This window comes from Pan paniscus, chromosome 6, assembly GCF_029289425.2.
Source record: "Pan paniscus chromosome 6, NHGRI_mPanPan1-v2.0_pri, whole genome shotgun sequence".
In the NCBI taxonomy this organism is placed as follows: domain Eukaryota; kingdom Metazoa; phylum Chordata; class Mammalia; order Primates; family Hominidae; genus Pan; species Pan paniscus.
The window spans coordinates 106677574-106700851 of NC_073255.2; the positions used below are offsets into that span (position 1 = coordinate 106677574).

At 35.7% G+C, this 23278-nt stretch overlaps 1 protein-coding gene across 1 annotated transcript in view; it reads left to right on the plus strand.

Moving 5' to 3' along the window:
* The window catches only part of ZNF804B (zinc finger protein 804B), a 590375-nt gene that overhangs the window by 46978 nt on the left and 520119 nt on the right, over nt 1-23278 (plus strand). The gene's annotated exons all lie outside the window — the stretch shown is intronic.

The window sequence follows — 23278 nt, forward strand, 5'->3', positions numbered from 1 at the left end:
GCTCAAGGTAGACACAACTAGTTAATTGGGGTTGAGAAAGAAGAAAAAACTGAGCTCCCATTCTAGATTATTTTTGCACAGAAAATTCTCAAATTATTATCTCCAGTCACTTATTCACAACTCTTCTCTCCTTGGATGTAACTCTGTCTTTTCAAATTTGAAATGAAAACATTTAAACAATTATTTTCCTTATTAAACATGTTTCCCTTTACAAATACCCCACTTGTGTCTAAATTAACATGTTTTTTCCTCTCAGTTCCCAGGCCAAAATCCTTGGTATTATTTGTTCATGTTTCATCCAAGTTATATACTCCAACTCTATTCTTTTTACTAAGTCTTTTTACTCACTTTAATATGCCTTAAGGGTTCTTGATTTACACTACCTCTTTCATAGTCCTACTTCTTTATTTGGATTATAATAAGGGTCTCTACCCACAGTATTTCTAGATTTCTCCACCCCACAAATTCAGCTAAGAGTGTGAAACCATAAGCCCTTTGATACATCTACTTTATAAAGTTAAAAAGATTCTCATTTTACAAAGTCCTCCCTGCTTTCTTCCCCTCCATAGAATGCTGGGAGGCAAAGCCTCTGCCTTCACCACATCCAGAGTGACTTCTGGTATTTATTTCCAATTTCCAGTCATGGATTAAACCAGAGAGAACATGGGGACATGCAGTGGTGTGATTTCTTACCTAACACAGCTACTGATCAAAGTCAGCAGGAGAATTTATGCGGTACTGCTACCCAGGAGCCCCTTTTCAGTGCACAAACTCAAACTAGTCTTTTATACACAGGTGAGATTCTTCCTCTTCATGAAACTGTTACTTACTGACAGCCCAATTTCTTCCCTAACATGGCCGAGAACTATCCCTCAAGATAAGGCTAACCCCAGGATGTACTGTTCCACCTCAACTTTCTGTTGACTTCATTTACATATTTTTATTATAATTATGTTCTCAAAATATAAAGAATTGCCACAGCAAATGAGAGTGATGTACTATCAAGTTTTGAACAAGATTGTTGTCAGATTCCCACTATCTTCTTGGATTCCCTGAATCTCAGAATAAATAATAAAAACGATTTCATAGTTCTGCTTGTTTTATCTTCTGGCTTTGCTCATTCTCCTCCAGGTCTAGTTTTTGTGCACTGCTTTTTCCAAATCTCTTTTTTAAGATTTCTATTTCCATGGGTATCAGAACCTTGATGGCTTCCCGCTTCTTCTAAATCATAGCTCCCCACTCTGATCAATACTTCCAACACAATATCTCTCTGATAATCACATGTGTCTTTCTACCTTTTACTCCTATCAAAAGAAGCTTAGTGGTCATCTTTTCTCACCATGTGTGCTTTTTGTTTTCCTTTTATTTCATATATCTAGATTCCTCCAATATAAACCTAATAGAAGAATGATATTTCATCATGATAAACATATAAACTCTTTAGAAAATCAACTAAGCTCTCCTTTCTTCAAAAGAGTGATAATATCTTAACAAAGCCTAATTGTTGTTATCTTGAAAAACATATGAACTATCATTTCTGTAAGTCAAAAAAGGCAAGTAGAGACAATGTTGCATGGTTCAAACTAATACATTCAGAAGCAATAGTTTTTAATCTCCATGGATGGTTTGACATCTTTATTCCATTTTCCCAATGTAATTTTTCCATTTTCAAATTATTTTTTTGCTGTTGGGTTGCTTCCTAAAAATTTTAGCTTCATTGTCACATGGCTATCTGAAAGGTTTAAAGGCAACTTGTTTTCTTATCATTCATCAATCACACTCTGAACTGTCAAGAGTAAGTTCTGACTAGATAGAAATAGAAGCAACATGCAATTCAGACAGTTTTTGATTCATTGTCATGTGTAATTAGAATTGTACACTCTCTGCTCAATGGACATTCAGCTTTAAGTGCCCAGGTGCCACAATCCTTATGTGCCATCTATTAAGGGCAAGTTATTTACCTTCAGATGGTGACTCAAGATAACTCTTCTATCTGTCTGTCTATGTATCTGGATAAAGAAGCATTTGTGTTATTCTACCCAGAGTGATCTGTTTAGAATAGCTATCCAAGTTCAAGTTCAAACAACTGATAAGTCACAGAACCTTAATAGAAGCTTAGGATGCCAAGTCTTCTTTCTTTTTTTTTTTTTTTGAGACGGAGTCTTGCTCTTTCGCCCAGGCTGGAGTGCAGTGGCCCGATCTCAGCTCACTGCAAGCTCCGCCTCCTGGGTTCACGCCATTCTCCTGCCTCAACCTCCCGAGTAGCTGGGACTACAGGCGCCCGCCACCACGCCCGGCTAATTTTTTCTATTTTTAGTAGAGACGGGGTTTCACCGTGTTAGCTAGGATGGTCTCGATCTCCTGACCTCGTGATCCGCCCGCCTCGGCCTCCCAAAGTGCTGGGATTACAGGTGTGAGCCACCGCGCCCGGCCAAGTCTTCTTTCAATTATTCTACTTATCTACCTTTTTAATTCAACTTATCTGATGTTAATACATAGCATATACTTGTAACTCGTGTCAAACAGTACACCTTACTATTACTGATATACTTATGCCCTGGTTTCCTTTTTCAGAACCAAATGCTCCTGAATAACAAATTTATCATGTCCTTTTTGTTTTTGTAAGCCAGACAGAAAGGATTAAAACAATTAAATACCATTTATTATTTACCATGTGCCATGCACTAGACACTTTTACATACAGTAACTAAGCTACTTTTAACAGTAACCCTATATGATAGATAGAATCTTTTCTACAGTTTATATGGGAGGAAACCAAAATTTAGAGTAGTTAAGTATTTTGCACACAATTAAAATCTTCTCTCAGCAGCCTCCATATTCTGTCTACCTGGGTAAAGAGGAGGTAAATTATCTCCTATTTCTATCCGTGACCACAGTGTCATTCTTCCCCCTGTCTGTGAGATGATTCCTCTGGAAGTGAAGGATAGCTTATGGTTTGGATAAAGTAAATTTAAAGAAAAACTTCTACATTATACCTAGGTTTCAGCAACATTTATCTACTGTTATTATCTACTCATTTGTCTCAGATTTATTGACGCCTTTGGTGTGCCAGGTGATATCATTAGGCACTATAAGAAATGTAAGTCTGAAAAATACCTACTCCCTAATTTCAGGAGCTTAGAGTCAGGTACAGGTGACGAAATGTACATGAATCTGAGATGTTCTTGAGACAGAGCAGGGAAAAACAATAAATATCATGCAAATGATGTTTAGTGCTTTAGAAACACCAATTTAGAAAGGGTAACTCTGGAGTTTTCTTAGAAACGTTAGTGAAAGAGTTCTCATTTGAGCATGGCCTTCAGAGAAACAGGATTGAAGGACAGCCTCATGAATTGGTCTCACATTCATTCCTTTAAAATGTGAGGTTGTGCACTTACTAAACTTGATTTCCATCTGGAATACCAGGCTTTAAACTCTCACCTGTGCTCAGGTCCTAGCGAAACAAAACACTCTAAATCATTTCCTTTCACTTTATGTCTTATATCAAAATGATCAGCCAAAGAGAACTAATCATCTAAATAAATGGCTTACAACTTGGGTACAGCCTTTCACTAAGAGCACATATAATAAGCTATTGAGTAGACAAAAAATATATTTGATTTAGCATAGCAAATCTGAGTGAGCTTAGTTATCAAATCACTAGGTATTTGAACATTTATTGAAAAAGATACTCCCCCTCCAAGAAAAAAAAAAAAAACAAACTAGATTACTTTCTCTCACATTGACTCTCTTCACCAGTAGTATTACGGAACAGGGTTTGGTAATTACTTATCAAGGAGAGCGCAGGCTAGGAACATTTAGTTAATTGATTACAACATTTCACATAGTTTTCATCTATCTACTATTTGTAGAAAAATGTGCCAGGCTCTATGGAAATATTCTTGTGAATCAGATATTTTATCTGCACATGAAAAATTTAATTCTGTTAGTGGATCTTAAGATCCCCATGACTATGTTTAGTACAGGGCTGGATGGGCGTATACAAGAGTGCAAAGATATAAACAATGAACAATGAAAGCACAAAATTTGGAAACATTTAAATTTGGCTGGAAGAATGAGCATTTAAGCTGGGAATTAAAAAATAGATATGATTTGTGTGTGTGTGTGTGTGTGTGTGTGTGTGTGTGTGCTTAAAGCATAAACAGCAGAGGGCATATGTTAAAGATAGGAAGTGTGGCACACCATTAAGAAAATGGAAACAATCTGTTCTGGCTAAAGCACTAGTCCTCAAACCACAGAATCTGCAAATTTGTTAAACTGAAGATTCCTGGTCTCTAGGCCAAAAATGTCTAAGTTAGTAGGCTTAAAGTGAGACCCAAGAATTTGCATTTTTGACAAGTAATCTCCCAGTCTCTCTACATACCTCACTTTAAGAAAGAAGAGGCTAACTCACAGTGATTCAAACCCTGACTGTCTATTAGAATAATCTAGTGGAGAATTTTTTATTTTATTTTATTTTATTTTATTTCCATAGGTTTTTGGGGAACAGGTGGTATTTGGTTACATGAGTAAGTTCTTTAGTGGTGATTTGCAAGATTCTGGTGCGCCCACCCAGCACCCCAAAAGCCAGTTCCCAGTCTTACTTAATTAGTCTGGAATGGAACCCTGGTGTGTAGTTTGTTAAAACCTCTCCAGGTGATTTTAAATGTAGCCTGGAGCAGAACTGCTAGAGGGTGAGTGGTGGGAGGAGAGGGAAAAAAAAAAAAAAGTAACTTGGAAGCAGTTTGTGGAGGACTTCTATGCCACGCTCAGAAGTTTGAATTTTACTCCGTGGATAATAGAGAATCATGAGAATTTCCTGAGTGCCTGTAATTATAACTGTTTAGGAAGTTGCCCTGAAGTGCAGAGGAATTGGAGATGGGAAATACTAGAGGCACCCAGAGCCCTTTTAAGAACTCTGCAGTTGGCAAGTGATCCCTCTTATCTTCTGCCAGCTTAACAGTAAATTGTTTCAACTTTGCTGAAAACCAATTTGCAAATGTAAATCATAAGCTTAAAAATCTACTCTTTGACTAAGTAATGCCTCTTCTAGATCCCATGGTAAGTAAATAAAATTATGAGTTTCAAGTTGAAGCTAAGTGAAGAAAAAATTTTAAAAAAGAAAATTACTGACAAACATTTGAAATATAAAGACAGTTTTTATAGAAAAAAAGAACTTTGAAAAAATGAATATATGTATTAATGAACAACTACTATGATGCCCTTGAAATTAATTTTGAAGAATATTTCAAGGGAGGAAAAACAGTCATTCACTGAAACGAATAGCATAATATGAAAAATTATAGATATTTAAAAATAAAATTTGGATCTGATATAGTTTGGCTGTGTGGCCCCACCCAAATCTCATTTCGAATTGTAATCTCCATGTGTTGAGGGAGGGATCTGGTGGGAGGTGATTGGATCTTGGGGCAGTTTCCCTCATGCTGCTCTGGTGATAGCGAGGGAATTCTCAGGAAATCTGATGGCTTTAAAAATGGCGGTATCTCCTGTGCTCGCTCCCTCCCGCCTCAAGTGAAGAAGCTCCTTGTTCCGCCTCACCTTCTGCCATGACTGCAAGTTTCCTGAGACCTCCTCAATCATGCGAAACTGTGAGTCAATTAAACCTCTTTTGTTTATAAATTGCCCAGTCTCAGGTAGTATCTTTGTAACAGTGCGAAAGTGAACTAGTAATATCTTTCTTCAGGCACAACTTTTTTCTGTTTTGTTTTTAAATCAGTAAAAGAAACTGGGTCCTAGAAGCTACAGTGGTCTAAGCAGCAGCAAGTTTATGCATTCATTTTTGTTTTTGTTAAAATACGTTAAAATTGTCACACTGCTGGCACACCTCATTTGCATGAAATTCTGTACCACACTTACTAATTGTAGTAAAGTTTCCCCCTATCTCAGGGAAAAGAAAAAAAACTACTCTGGAATGTAATTTTCTCTGAGATCTAACCAAACTTTGTTAAGTGGATTGGGACAAGATTATAAATGATATGAAAAATAACATTTTGACATTTGTCCATCAAATTTAAGAAAATAATTTGCCTATATAATTTTTCGTAATTTTTTTAAAGATAATATATTCTACCCTCATGTGGTTCTCAGATTTAAACCATAATGAACAGGAAAAAAAAAAGGGAAAGAATGCAACTGAGTGCTAAGGCAGAACATTGTGGCAGAAGAAATTAATGAAGGTGGAGTATATACTGAATATCAAGTGCAGAATTTCATAGGGCAAACAAGATAACTGTCTATATTTTTCACATATGCAGGCAAAGTGGATTTTGCAATTGCCAGTTACGTTAAATGCACTAAATAAAACTCCTAACATTGATACTATAAGGCACCCCCTTAAGTTTTCCAGTCTGCAACTGTGCATAATTTTAAAATGGTTTTTTGAAAAACATTTTAAGTTTAAATTGGATTCCCAACCTTATTTTTTAAAAGTCACAGAAACAAGAATAGAGAGAAATCTAGCCATGTTTTAATTGGTAGAATTTCGGACGGATATTTGTTTTGTATTTTTCAAGTGTGTCTATGTTATTATGTTCAGAAAAAAATAACATTAAAAAATAAGGCTATTGCAATGGTTTGGTGAATGATGATACATGTGTTGCTTTGTTTGTAAGTCTAGGATAGTCTAGCCTGAGAGCCTGCTATTGAGTAGAACTTGTAGAATGATGGATCATGAACCAAATTGAACAAAGAGAAGCTTCACTCTGGGAAATCTGTACCTACCAACTAAGAGTCAAGATAGGAAAATATAAGGGTATAAGATAGGGAAATTACTAAGAAACAGTCCAGGAATTTTAGTCCAGACACCTTGCATACTACTGAGTAAAAGGTGAGTCTTTAAAGAATTTGCGCCAGTTGGATACAGTCTGAACTAAAGCAGTTGCTAAGACTGAAAATGTGCAAGCCATCACCAAGGTAGACAAGACCTGATTCACTGGATATGGGAGGTTAGGAATGCAAGGATTTAGAGATGACACTGAAGGTTTGAATATCAGTCACTGGGAGGACTAACATTTTTTCTTTAAATAAATATGGAAGATACAGGAGGATGCCCAGATTTGGGAAGAAAAATAGTTTGTGTAGATTATCTTGAAGTGGAGTGGCCATGGAAATATCCAGGTATATATGTAACTATGAATCTGAAGATCTGAGGAAGTCTGGACTTACGATGAAAATTGGATAGTTGTCTGCATTGAGGATAGAACTGAAACCATGGGAAACAATGAAGTCATGAGATAGTGAAAGGAAAGAAGAAGGTGGAGGAGCACATTATGGAACATCCAGTTTTAGGGAGTAGGCAAATAAGAGGCAGTGAAAGAGGCAACAACAAATCAGAAATAGGTAGAGAATTAAGAAAACACAGGCTTGTGAAGGTCACTGCAGGAGAAACGTTTAAAAGTTGGTGGTTGAGGTAAAATTCTAAACAAAAATAAAAAAGCCTAAGGACTGGGGTGACCATTTAATATTGGCAATTACGTTTCCTAGGGATTTAAAGAAAAATAGATCTGGTAAAATAGTTGAGCAAAGCCAGGTTGCAAGCATTGAGTGGATCAAAGGAGAATAAGTGGTGAGAGGGTCGACCACTCCTCCACATTTGTCAGTAAGAAGAATGAAAGCACTCTGATAGTAAACTAGAGGAGGAAGATAGTAGATTAATAGTCGTATAGTAATCCTAGGTTTTTACCTATTAAAAACTAGCATGCTGGGTTTCTTTTTGTCTTTTCTATCATTGTGTCCAGCCAGGAAGGTGGAATCTGAAAATGGAATGCTGTATGGTATGCTTCGAAAATACCTTAAGATTGTCAGCTTCTATACAGAGATTTGGAGACTACATATAACACTAAACTCTCAGTTATGTTTCTTTTATCTTCTTTTAATCAGTTTTTTTTCAGCTTCTTTGCAGGACAGAACACTAAAGCTTTATGACTTAACTAACACACAGTGCACATTATGATGAGGTGACATAAACACAAATTTGAATTTATTTTTTTATGACTTAAAATCTTTGTGTAATAGCAAAGTTGCTTTACACATACAAATTTTATTATGATTGGAGTAATATCTTCACAATTTCATTACTCAGGCCCATATAACCTATTATGCTAAAATGTGTTATCGATAAGCTAATATCTATTTTAGTGCTTCCTTTTGGTTCAGCTTTGAACAATTGTCACATGGAATGGAGAAAATTTGACTAGTAGAAGTTTAGAGCTGGAGGGGAACTTGGTACCCCTGACATAACATACTCCGTTTGCAATTAAGAAAACCATGGCAAAAAGAGATAGATATTACTGATTTCAAGTTGCTTACTTGTAAAGTTGCCGAAAAATGTGTACTCATGAAATACTAAAACAGGGAGATAATATTTCACACTAGAGTATTTTTTAATATATTATAAAAGTTTCAGTGGATAAAGTGGTGTTAGAGCTATTCTGAAAGAAGTTGTAGGAATCTGAATTTTATGACACTTAATATTGAGAACCATTAAATGTTTTAAGCAGTAAAGTTATATGATGAGTTACACATTTAATGGTGACTAGTTTTGGGAAGACAGAAATTTTATAGTCAGGTATGCCCTACTAAAACATTATTGTATTCCAAATATGCAATGAGGGTCTAGGCTAGAATTTAGAACTTTAAAATGTATTTCTTTTTAAAGTAACAGTAATATTAATCCAAGTCTAAATAACATATTGTTTTCATTCCATGTAACTAGAGTAGCAGTATAGTAAAAACAACATAATAAAATATTTTTAAATATTAGCTATGTGCTAGATGCCTAAGCAGATTGCCTTTAATTTATCCAACAAGCCTTTATTATCCTGAAACCTTCCCAGCATCTATTAAATTTAAAGCCCTTTGTCCATTTTAACTCAAGATACCTCCACATTTCTTTGGAAACTGTACCTACTAACACTAGCAGTTGTGGACAATTAAGAGACTTATGTATCACTGTTTTAGTATATGTGAACATAAGGTACGATCACTTTTTTTGTGAAGACTATTTTGTGAAAATATAAAAGGGTGATGAAGTAGAGCACAGTGTTGATGTTGCCTGCTTCATTAAGGACAGCACATTCCTGGGGGTCTAGAGTAAGAATGCAGTGGTATGGGAAGTATAGGCACCTGTCCTCCATCATCATCATGAATGCCTCTCTGGTCCATGTCTCACCTGTCATTATAGTTCTTTGTCTCAATGACAAGTACCTCTTAACTACATATGTGCCACTGTTGGCCTCATGGAAACCATTTCAATAGTGGTACGTGTTCCAAGAGTTCCCAGGCAAAGCTGTTCTGGGCTCTGTGTGCCTTGCGTGCTGAAATATAGATAATAGCTTTGTGCTTTTTTTTTTTTCCTAACTCAGGAAGTTTTAAGTGCCACATTTTGTAAGATAGTGGCTGATCTAACTATGAGGACCTTATTTCTAACCCATTGATTTAGCTAGTAGGAATCATTATTTCTATGTATTTTCTATTTAAATTTTTAAATTTTAAATTGGCTATATCCCTTCCACTGTTCAGTTGTGGTATACTCAGAAAAATCTAAACATTAATCATACAAGGTGAATAAAAGCATAACTATAAAGGCAAAGTTCTCAAAATCATATAATTAGTTTCAGAGTCAAATATTAAAATTATTTGGATTACCCAGTCCTTAAAATTGTCAACTCTTTTAGCTATACAACTTGAGTATAGATTGCAGTTGCTGTGATTATATTTGCTCCTAATTATAATTTTTATTAAGGATAGTTTGGATTTAAGAGAGGCCACACTTTTTTGGTTTGGTTTTCTGGGAAGAGTAACTTTGTTTTAATCATTAACAGAATTGCAAGTGTAAGTTAACTTTCGTATCTGGCATTTACTCTACCTTAATATAAGGTAGAGAAATAGCCTGGCCTAGTCATTGTTATATGGGTTAAATCTCTCATCTGCTTCTCAAAATAATGCATCTATCTACCATGGACCTACATTTAATGCCTATCTCATTTGAGGTGTGTGTGTGTGTGTGTGTGTGTGTGTGTGTGTGTGTGTATGTGTGTGTGTTGTTAGAAAAGTTCTTAAAACTTTTCAGTAATAAGCCATTATCATAGTAGAAAGAAAGCATACTTTTAAGCTTTGCCTCTTGAGCAAACTGAAGGCCCATTTTAGATCTCAGGCTCACAGGGTCCAGGGAGGTGATATTTAATAAGTTTCTAGAGGTTAAGGCCAATGGTGTGACCTGTGTTCAGTGACTCATTGTTGTTAGAAATTTGCCTCCAGTGATCTATTTGAGAACCAGGCTAGTTTTACATTTTTTATAAGGTCATTCTCCAAGACCTATGCCTCTTAAAAAGAGGAAAATTCTTCACGGTCATATTATTATATTGGAATTCAAGTGCAGGTCTCTGGCCTAGTGTATATCTTCTCTGCCTTCAAAAAACTGTTTTCTTTGTGACTTAAAAAATGAAAAATCCATATCTTTTTTGACTAAAGATAACTTTATACTTTTAACCTATATTTCAGAAAGCCAATCTTTAGAGAAAATGAAATATTTTAAGGGAAAACTAAAGCATAGCCATGCTCTGCAAACTTTTAAAACATTAGTTTCAGGCTGTGATTGCTGTTTTCTATTTGAGTTTCAAGTTAGTTTTAATTGGCATAATTTTACTATTTAATAGTTAAGCATTTTTTTATAATAAGATATAAAGGTGAACAATAAAAAGAACAAAAATAAGTTTATGTTATAAAAAATAAAATTAAAGAGGAAGAATTTTGTATGGGTAGGGTGATGGCAAATTCAAATAAAATTCAACCACACCATACAGAAGAGCTAGATTAAATCTTGAATGCTTTGTGTTATGTGAGTAGAAAAGAATGATCGCTCTGAATACTTTATAACCTCTAAGAGGAGAGAATGTTGCTGCAGCAATATCTGGGAAATACAATCAGTGTGTCTGAAGCCAGCATCTATTTATCTTAAATTAATCATTTTTTTTTCTGAGTAAGTGGATGATAATCCTGGTGCTGGGTGCCAGTGTCTTTTTATTCATGCCATAGATAAAACTAGAGCACTCCTATGTTGGTGAGAGCTATCCAATACAAAAGGTCTCAAGCTGTAACTCTTCTGTAAGATTATAGACAGCTTTATAGATTTGCAACATGATTTTGGGATTGAGAATCAGTAAATAATTGTATCTAAAGTAAAATCTTGTGCATAATCAAGTCTATTTTACCTTTCTGCCCTCAGGAAAGTATAAACAAGGTATTCTAAATATAAGGCAGTAATTTTTCTTCTTCATTATTAAATTCTCTGGTCAAAGAAGTTCCTACAACTGAAGTGGAAAAGCCTTCACTAAATTGTAAACTGTCTGGTTGCTGTTAGTGTGAGCCATAGGGTGAAGAGCAGCATGGTGCCTCTGATGCAGTGAACCTCAAATGACACCACATTGAAGGCCCAGCAATCAGGCTTATATTCAAATATGTACTCGCTTTATCTCTTCTGAAAAGAAAACCAGGCCAGGCACGGTGGCTCATGCCTGTAATCCCAGCACTTTAGGAAGCTGAGGCGGGCGGATCACCTGAGGTCAGGAGTTCGAGACCCGTCCGGCCAACATGGTGAAAACCCATGTCTACTAAAAATTAGCCAGGCATGGTGGCATGCGCCTGTAATCCCAGCTACTCAGGAGGCTGAGGCAGGAGAATCACTTGAACCCGGGAGACGGAGGTTGCAGTGAGCCGAGATTGCACCATTGCACTCCAGCCTGGGGGACAAGAGTGAGACATCATCTCAAAAAAAAAAAAAAAAAAGTAAACCAGGAAAGTAGTCTGGATTTTTTTTTAAGTAGGTCTTCTTTCCTAGGCATTGTCAGTAAGTATTATATTATCATCTTGTCTAGGGTAGAGGGTAGAGTAGCAAGAAGGAAGTGAGATCTCCTCACCTCTAAATTGAAGAGTGTACTGGGATTTAACCATCTTCTAACTCTCGCATTATGTCTCAAGAATATATGTGGATATACAAATATTAGTCAGTAGACATTAGACATTGTGATTAAAAGCTGTGAAAAATATGTAAAATACAATGAAATTTTGGTCCTCCTGGAAAAGCATCTAAAAAGAATTCAGAAAGGAATGGAGCAATGACTCAACATATCAGATTTAGTTAAGTGGTACTGATAGCAGGATGAAAGTTAACCTAACTTAAAAATTAGGTAAGACTATGTGGCTTATAAGAGTTAAGAACTCAACCATTGGTAAGTTATGAAATCCCTTTTATAGACTATGCATAGGGCTCAAGGTGACCCTTAGTCGCACTGACAAAATAGTCAGCAACTGGGTTGAAATCCCAGATCAATATAGATCTTCAATTGGCTAAGAAGGTAACCTCAAAACTGTTTGTAGTGATACCATTTCCTTCTTAGATAAAATTCTTTTAACTCTGGAGGATTTATAATTTATAGTAGAAATATCTAAAATAACTAAATTTGGCAGCATATTTTTGTATTAAGAGGAGGTGTACACACTTGGTATTTTAAGGATTTCTAATGTGAAAGAATCTGCCTTACTAAGTAACAGGTTAGCTTTTTAATTCCATCTTAAAATGCATAACTGAGTAATTGATTTAGATCTGTTATTTTAAATAGAAATCTTACCAAGTTTTATATAACATTGAAACATTTAAGATTTTATGTATGTATACAGAATCTATTATTGCTTGTCATCTATCTATCTATCTATCTATCTATCTATCTATCTATCTATCTACCTACCTACCTACTTACTTACCAATCTACCAACCTACCTACCTATCTACCAACCTACCTACCTATCTACCTTCCTTCTGAGCTATTTGATTTGTCAGCCAGGCAATTTTAAAGGAATTGTCTTTAAAGGAAGGATTTTAAAAAATTGGGCCAATGATCAATTGAAATCCTCTTATACTATTAAAATATGCTAGACTAATAATTTGTAAATTGATTTTAAAAACTTGAGGGTAAGTCAGGTTTTGAATTTGCTAATTTGACAAATTTATATTAAGCTTTAAAACCAAAGTAAACCGATGAATTTTTTTATGCATAAAAGCTTCTCTCAAGGACACAGAAACACTTTTTATTGACAGTATTGATTTGTCTTCTCCCTTATGAGAATGTGAGGAGATAGAAGTCAACACACATAGTTAGTTAAGAGTGAGTGCTTCCTGCCCCAAATGTTCCCAGTCTTTCAGCACAGTTGCTTCTCTTAGCAGTGGAAGGTGGCCATCTTCAATATCAGTAACCATCCTGACCTTTCTGAGACCAAAGGCCAAGTAGCTATGGACCAACCTGAGAAATTGCTCTCATGTATTCATGCCGAGTTTCCACTCCTTTATTGTTTTATATGACACAGGTAATATACATTTCTTATAGAACATTTAGAAAACAAACATAGCCAACAAGAAGATGATATTCACTTGTATCTCGTAACCCAGATAAATTAACCACTACCAATGTTCCCTGATGCTCCTCTGTAATTGCAATTGCGTACAGATGTGTTTAGTTTGAAATATAATGAGTTTTAGTTAACAGATATCCCTGATAATGTTGCACACTCTCACTCACACAGTCATGCTTTTTTTTTTCTGCCTTGTATTATAATTATGGTTTTCTACCTTGCTTTTACCACTTAGTAACATGTTATGAATTCCTGTTATTAGTAAAATAAAAATAAGAACTAAAAGTACTTTAAAATATATTTAAAGACAATGTAAAAGTGTATAAAAATCATAAAAAAGAGCTGAGCCCAGGGCCTCATGCCTGTAATCCAGCACTTAAGGAGGCCAAGGCAGGTGGATTGCCTGAGCCCAGGAGTTCGAGACCAGCCTGGGCAATATGGCAAAACCTCATCTCTACAAAAGTCCAAAAAAAAAAATTATCAAGGTGTGGTGCTGCACACCTGTAGTCCCAGCTACTCGAGAGGCTGAGGTGGAAGGATCACCTGAGTCCAGGGAGATTAAAGTTTCAGTAAGCTGTGATTGCTTCACTGCACTCTAGCCTGGGCAGCAGGGCGAGACCCTGTCTCACATTAAAAAAAAAAAAAGCATAAAAATGTATTAAAGTGTAAACAATAAAGCAATAGCTTTATGTTTAATGGTTGCATAAATTCCAATGTACAAATGCACTTTGTTAAATAACCTTCCAATCTTCAGCATTTTAAATTTCCTACTTTTTTGTTAAAATAAGCAACAGTCTATGAACATCTTTGAATCTTAGCTAATTCATTTTACAATTTAAGTAATTTCAGATGTAAAATATGTGGCAAAATGATTATGTATTTTGTAAGGGTTTGACAAATATTTTCAAGTTATCCTACAGAAAGATGAACCAGTTTATGCCCAGGAGTTGCTTCTTAGTTAAACCCTTGATAGGATAAGCTGAGAAACCCACCAAAATTAGAATGCCCATCTCAGAATTAAAAAAAAAAACATTAAAAAACAGACTAAATAGATACTAGTTTTGTTATCAGAAACAGTTGAGTTTAAGGTGTGAGGTGCTCTTATGTTAATTCTGACCAAATCTAGCAAAGATCCTGCCATTACATCAAAGTGTTGCACTGGGGTTGTCAGAAATACCAACCGTATGGCTGTTGGTTTGCAGCCAACAAACATGCAAAAAAGCTCAACATCACTGATCTTTAGAGAAAATTAAAACCACAATGAGATACAATTTCACACCAGTCAGAATGACAATTATTAAAAAGTCAAGGAACAACAGATGGTGCGGAGAGATACGAACACTTTTACACTGTTGGCGGGCATGTAAATTAGTTCAACTATTGTGGAAGGCCAAGAACCATAAATACCATTTGACCTAGCAATCCCATTACTGTGTATATACCCAAAGGACTATAAACCATTCTATTATAAAGGTACATGCACATATATGTTTACTGCAGCACTATTTACAATATCAAAGATATGGAATCAACCCAGATGCCCATCAGTGATAGATTGGATAAAGAAAAGGTGGTACATATACACCTGGAGTACTATGCAGCTATAAAAAAGAATGAAATCATGTCATTTGCAGGGGCATAAATGGAATTGGAAGCCATTATCCTCAGCAAACTAACACAGGAACAGAAAACCAAATGCCGTATGCTCTCATTCATAAGTAGGAGCTGAACATATAGACATAGGAAGGGGAATAACACACACTGGGGCCTGTGAGACAGGGGAGGGAGAGCATCAGAAGAAAATAGCTAATATATGCTGGGCTTAATACTTAGGTGATGAGTTGATAGGTGCAGCAAACCACCATGGTACACATTTATCTCTGTAACAAACCTGTACACCCTGCACATGTACCCCAGAACTTTAAAAAAAATTGAGAACTTTTTGATGATCATATACCATGTAATATCTTTTGTCGATAAATTCTCATGTACACTGGAAATCTCCGCTTCTTGTTACAGTAGCCTCTACCAGAGTAATTAAAATCATGTAGGAGTGGTACAACCTTTCTTAACACAGCCAATATAGATTTCATGGTATAATAGTTGAGTACTTAGGCACCAGCCAATAATCCATCCCTATGAATCCAAGGAAGATTGTCCTTCATCCATTCCAAAGAAATTGACCTTTATCCAGTCCAAAAGGCATGTAATTTTGTCTTTAATATTTCTGGTAATATAGTGTCCATTACCCATGTAAAAAATTAGTGTGCACTTAACATCCATTACGATGGCTACTATCAAAAAAACAGAAAATAACAACTGTTGACAAGAATGTGGAAACATTGGAATGCTTGTACACTGTTGATGGGATTGTAAAATGGTGCAACCACCATGGAAAACTGTATGGAGGTTCCTCAAAGCACAAAAATAGATTTACCAGATGAGTCAACAATCCCACTTCTAGGTATGTAGCCAAAAGAATCAAAAGTAGGGTCTCCAAGAGATATTTGCCCACCCATGTTTATACCAGCACTATTCACAATAGCTAAGAAGTGGAAGCAACACAACTGGACATTGATGAATGAATTGATTTAAAAATGTGGTGTGTGTATGTATATATAGGTACATGTGTATGTATGTATATATACATATACACAATATTATTCAGCCTTAAAAAGGAAGGAAATCCTGTCACACACTACAACACGAATGAATCTGGAAGACATGCCAAGTGAAATAAGCCAGTCACACACACACACAACCAAATACTGTTTGAGTCCACATATATGAGGTATCTAAATTAGTCAAATTCCTAGAAACAGAAAGTAGAATGGTGGTTACTAGGGACCAAGGAGAGGGGAAAATGGGGAGTTGTTTAATGGATATAACATTTCTATTTTGCAAAAAAAAAAAGTTCTGGAGATGTGAATATACCTCACACTATTGAACTGTAAACTTAAAAATAATTAAAATGGTAAATTTTATGTTAGGTGGTTTTTACCACAATTAAAAAATGGTGAATTACATGTAATGTCAATTATATTTTAATTTTAAAATTAAAAAATAGTTTCCCATAAATCTTATATAGAGTTTTAAAAACATGTTTAATTCTCTCACGCCTATAATACCAGCACTTTGGGATGCTGAGGCGGGTGGATCATGAGGTCATGAGATCGAGACCATCCTGGTTAACACGGTGAAACCCCGTCTCTACTAAAAATACAAAAAATTAGCCAGGCGTGGTGGCGGGCACATGTAGTCCCAGCTACTCCGGAGGCTGAGGCAGGAGAATGGCGAACCTGGGAGGCGGAGCTTGCAGTGAGCCGAGATCACGCCACAGCACTCCAGCCTGGGCCAAAGAGCGAGACTCCATCAAAAAAAAAAAAAAAGAAAAAAAGAAAAAAATGTTTAATTCTCTGTGTGCGGTTTGCTAAATATTTTTAAGTGTTATTATATTTTCTTATGTAGACTAAGGTTTCTTACTGTAGTTGTTTTTACATGGCATCAATTTCTTCATGTTTTTGATATAAACTCTTTTCTCGCTACTAATATATGAGATCCATATTATTCTGTTGAAATTCAACATAACAAAATGTATCTTGGATAAAGTCTAGACATAGGAAAGAAGTTTATTGTGTTAAATACTAGAAACTTAGGACAATTTTTCAAGTCATACCCATCCTTTTTGAAATGTAATTTGGAAATATTCTTAAGATCCACATAAACTTATATATTTTCTTATCTACAGGGTATTTTATCTATTAAAGATGCTACATTAGTTATATAGTTGTTATACACTTAACTACTCTAAGACCCTTAGCAACAGTCCATGCATAATTGCTTGGAGTTTTAAATGCTAAAGAAAAATGGTGAATTTGCACTCACTAGGTTTTGTAGTGAATTCTTGACATGCATAGCCAATGCACCATCAGGCTAAATAGTACTCATGAAGAAACAGAGATAAGACATTTCTGGAAGTGTGAAAATTCTGATTTGAGAGAAATGTATGCAGAATTGATATTTATAGTACTTATTTTCTGGCTCTAATATGTTATATATTCTGCTCTTGGATATTGGCTAATTATCATGTCAGTAAATGCTGTATCTGGAAAACATTTTGTCAAGTGAATAAGACTTTTCATATTTCTGGTAAAAGAACAGTATATATACTTTTATACATGTTTCCAAAGATCAAACAGCTTTAAAAAGGTGTACATCTGGCTATTATTTAACCAGACTGAATAATGCATGAAAGAATGTAGACTCTTTGGAATAATGTGTTATTTTAATTCTTACATGACTCTGTTACAGAGCAAGTTTATTTCCATTCTGAGGTTTGATGTATAATCTTTCTAGTCATAGAACCATATGAACCAATCACTGTCTCTTACCTCCCTTCACACACACACACACACACAGAAAGTTTAATGATAATAGCACTTTTTCTACTCATATACTCATAGATTATGATGAGACTCAGTTGAGGCAACTTAGTTCATTGAAAAGACCATGGATTTCATGTAAAGACAATTTGGGGTTTAAATTTGGCCTCTATATTTTATTATAATTGGAACATTAAGCTATGAATGAAATCTGTTAGACAATTTTCTAATTTAAAAAATGGGAATAGATGTCAATGCCTACCTAAAGTTGTTGTGTAGAGCAAAATTTGATAATATTAAGTGTCTAATGTAAACTCTGACATCCAATAAAAGTTTCTTCCTTCTCCTTCATTTCCTACAGAAAGATTTGAATTTTTTACTTTTGTTTCCCCTTACTTTTCTTTCATCTTGAAAAAACACAAACAAACATGTCAAGTTTATAACTGAAGACAGATAAGAAAAATTTTGAATAGTACCCTGTTTATAATCCTGAGCTTTTAGTGGAATTATTTCTGAGGATTAATCTTGTCCTGCAAATTTCTTGGTTTAAAAATAATATATATATTCTTATATATACATATATGTGTGTTTGTGTGTATATATTCTTACATATAGGTATATATGTGTTCATACATATATGTATTATGTATATTCTCACATATATGTATGTATGGCCTAGATAAATTACAATAAAAGAATATTCTAAATGTTATATATAATAAAATATATAAAATATATATTTTTATATATTCTCTATATATAACATTTAAAAAGTTATTTTATTATTTAATTGTAATCTCTTATCTATGCTATCCATATGATTCTGTAGAAACTCAGTATAACAAAATATAACTGGGACAAAAGCTAGGCATAGAATACAATTTATTGTGTTTAATACCAGAAACCCAGTACAGTTTTTCAAGTCAAGTTTTTTCCATATTAGAATACCAGTTAAAATTAGTGTGAGGCTATGTTATTATTAGGATATGTATATAACTATATGTTAGGTATGTTATTAGAATATATTATATATATTATTATTATGATATATAATGTCCCTTGTATGTAACCAATCTCACATTGTTGCTGTTCCTTCCCCCTTGTGGGCACCTTTCCCCACTTGGTCATGCTCTGATATCCCATGCAAGGTAGCTCCTCCTTGCCAATGTCCTCCTTCACCTTCTCAGGCTCTGACACCTTTCTGACACTTTCACTGTGTAGTTCCACCCACTGGATAACACTTTCTCAGCCTGCTTATGTTCCCACACACCGCACTCGGCTTTCCTCTTTTGCATATGTGTACCTCCCTGCTCTTTTGGGGCTCTGTCTTCCCATGCCAAGCTGCCTTCCTCTCCCACTGCATGGTCACCATTTTTAACCTGCTCATGCTCTGTCAGCACACTCTAGGACACCCATTCACATAGCCCTCTTTACCTTTGTCAAGCTCCAGAATCCCATTTTGGTCATTCTTTCTCAAAATATGGACACTTTCCACCCTTCTTGGTTTCTGTCACCCCGTACCAGGCCTCTTGCTGTTGAATGCTCTTGCTATCCTACTCCGACTCCAAATATTTCACACCAGGCAATTCCTCCCTCTTTTGGCAGGATATCCTCCGCACCCAACTTCAAATTTAACACCCCTCATTGAGCTTTCCTCTTGCATGAATGTCCTCATCACCCTGCTCAGACTCTGTTACCCCATGCCATGCTGCACTCACATGCAGATTCCCTTCCTATTACACTGGGTTCCAAATCCCCTTTGCTGCGCCTTCTTCCTGTGTGGATGCTTCATTCACCTTGCTTAGACCTAAAACCATAAAAGCCACAGAAGAAAACCTAGGCAATACCATTCAGGACATAGGCATGGGCAGGGACTTCGTGTCTAAAACACCAAAAGCAATGGCAACAAAAGTCAAAATTGACAAATGGTATCTAATTAAACTAAAGAGCTTCTGCACAGCAAAAGAAACTACCATCAGAGTGAACAGGCAACCTACAGAATGGGAGAAAATTTGTGCAATCTACTCATCTGACAAAGGGCTAATATCCAGAATCTACGATGAACTCAAACAAATTTACAAGAAAAAAACAAACAACCCCATCAACAAGTGGGCAAAGGATATGAACAGACACTTCTCAAAAGAAGACATTTATGCAGCCAACAGACACATGAAAAAATGCTCATCATCACTGGCCATCAGAGAAATGCAAATCAAAACCACAATGAGATACCATCTCACACCAGTTAGAATGGCGATCATTACAAAGTCAGGAAACAAGAGGTGCTGGAGAGGATGTGGAGAAGTAGGAACACTTTTACACTGTTGATGGGACTGTAAACTAGTTCAACCATTGTGGAAGTCAGTGTGGTGATTTCTCAGGGATCTAGAACTAGAAATACCATTTGACCCAGCAATGCCATTACTGGGTATATACCCAAAGGATTATAAATCATGCTGCTATAAGACACATGCACAGGTATGTTTATTGTGGCACTATTCACAATAGCAAAGACTTGGAACCAACCCAAGTGCCCATCAGTGATAGACTGGATTAAGAAAATGTGGCACATATACACCATGGAATACTATGCAGCCATAAAAAATGATGAGTTCATCTCCTTTGTAGGGACATGGATGAAGCTGGAAACCATCATTCTCAGCAAACTATCACAAGGACAGAAAACCAAATACCGCATGTTCTCATTCATAGTGAGAACTGAACAATGAGAACACATGGACACAAGAAGGGGAACATCACACAGTGGGGCCTGTTGTGGGATGGGGGGATGGGGGAGGGATAGCATTGGGAGATATACTTAATGTAAATAATGAGTTAATGGGTGCAGCACACCAACGTGGCACATGTATACATATGTAACAAACCTGCACCTTGTGCACATGTACGCTAGAACTTAAAGTATAATAAAAAAATTTAAAAAAAAATTGCACCATCCCTTAAAAGGCTGCTCTCTCCATAGGCAGTTAGCGCTACCCAACCTAATGGCTCTATGGTGGAATTGTCTATGAAGGGAAAGGAAAGAAAGGGAGAGAATACAGAAAAGATTATTCGTGACTTGTTCTCTATTTTAAATGTTTAATTGCATTTATAAAAATAAATATTTTATTCTAAAATAGCTTCAGGTTTGCAGAAGGCTTGCAAAGGTTGTTCAGGGAGTTCTGGTATACCCTGCACCCAGTATACCTAAGATCTTCCATTGGTGTGATATATTCATCACAACTAATAAACCAATATTATGGTACATTTTGTATCAACATCCATAATTGACTATGATTTCCAGTAACATTTTTAAAGAGGAGAAAAGGATTTCATCTGTTTTTTTGCATTTATCTTGTATCTTACAATTTCCCCCCCTGAACTGAACTGTTATTCCAATAGAGGAACACTGAAATTACTGGTGTGATAGGAATTCCCTAGGATATTGTCCTGCTCTTTACAGATTTTTGTGGGGAGTTGCTATTGTAACCTATAATCTGCAGCCCAGCATTCCTTTTTTACTGGACAGATAATTTTGTGAGATGAGGTCTGTAAAGTGCTTGTCATTGTGCTCAGGCCACTTTATTTCTCAGGCACTGGAGCAGAGTGCTAGGGGGCTATAGGTTTTTCAGTGACTGTAAAAGAAAAAGTTTGAGATGAGGAAAAGAAATTGTCCCTGGAACCTATTTTTAAAACAGCAAAATCTATAATAAATGAATAAATGTTTTATTAAATGTCCATGAAGCATAACAGTATATCAACTTCATGAGCTATTAAACTTATTAGTCACAAAAATGTCATTATACTTGAAAAAATATCTGTAGGTTAGATTTTCCTCACCAAAAATCTCGAGTTGGCATAAAATCGTTGCTGATAAATTAGGGATTATCCTAATTAAATAAATAACATATAGCCAAAAATTTTAGAAGCAAAGGGGATAATAATTATGTCCATTTTTTTCTTAGAAAAATATATATTAATGAAAGATAGTCAATTTTAATATACCGTTGTGATACATATGAAAGTAATAAAAATGTCCCACCTACAATGTAGTGAGTGATCAGCAAATTTTACTTCTCTTTCTTTCTTCTATAAACAAATATTTTGTATCATGGGGAATTATAAGATAATAATGTAGAAAATGCATGCATTGGCAAATTCCAACAGGAGATTTGATTATTTGAGTTCATTTTGAGGGGATTCCATAGCATAGGATATAGGAAAAATAAACTTAGACTTGTAGTCAGAAGCCCTGGGTGACTTTCTCCTCTGCCACTTAGTTACTCATTAATGTTAGAAGGCTGTGTGTTGCCTCAGAGCTTTGATATCATTATCTGTATAGTGGGAATGCTAATCATATCTGTGTATCAACACTAAAGTACTGCTCATGAAATCACTCAATGAACTGTCAGGTCTATCACAATGTTAGATGAAATTGCTGGTCATTATTCTTGTTGTTGTACTACTATGTCCTTTCTTTAGAAGTATGTCAGAACCAGTGAGGTTGATATAATTAGAACATTTTAGGCTCCTCATACAGCTTTCAGTGTCAATTTTCAGAAAAATACAGATTATTTAAATAAACAGCAGCAGGAGATAGTAGCGTGATTGACTGTATTTTCTTCACTGCCCATTGTGATACCCTGTGAAAGTATATCCACATTTTCTTTTTTTTGTTTTGTTTTGTTTTTTGAGACAAAGTCTCTTTCTGTCACCCAGGCTGGAATGCGGTGGCGCAATCGTGGCTCACTATAACCTCCACCTCCCAGGTTCAAGCAATTCTCCTGCCTCGGCCTCTTGAGTAGCTAGGACCACTGGTGCATGCCTCCACACCCGGCTATTTTTTTTTTCTTGTATTTTTAGTAGAGACGAGGTTTCACCATGTTGGTGAGGCTGGCCTCAAACTCCTGACTTCAAGTGATCAGCCTGCCTCAGCCTCCCAAAGTGCTGGAATTATAGGTGTGAGCCACCGTGCCTGGCCAGTATGTCCACATTTTCTATGTCTCCTTGATTTATTGATGGTTCCAATGAAGAGGGGGTTACCTGAGGCATTTTGGGGCAGACACCTCATGATAGATCCCACCAACTTCTTTCTGCCTGCTCTCTTGGAAGATATATACCCATCTTGAACGTTTCCTGCTTACTGACTTGTCCTAGGGACACAAAAGTGCTAAGTCTATACACTTTTATCATAAGTTTCAAAAATCCACAAATAAAATTAAAAAACTATTAAAAAATTTCCCCTTCAATAATTATATGAAGAACATGAATTGCTAGGTAGAAAGTCATTATAAAAATACATATACGTTTAACAGTTTCATTGTTTTCCAAAAAATTTAGTGAAATTATTCAGAAAATTAAAAGAAATTATGATTCCACTGCTTGAAACCCTGGCATTTATTGAAGATTCCTCAAAAGAACTGACCCATATGTATTGGCAGGGTCATAAAACTGCTCAGAGTTTTGCTCAGGAA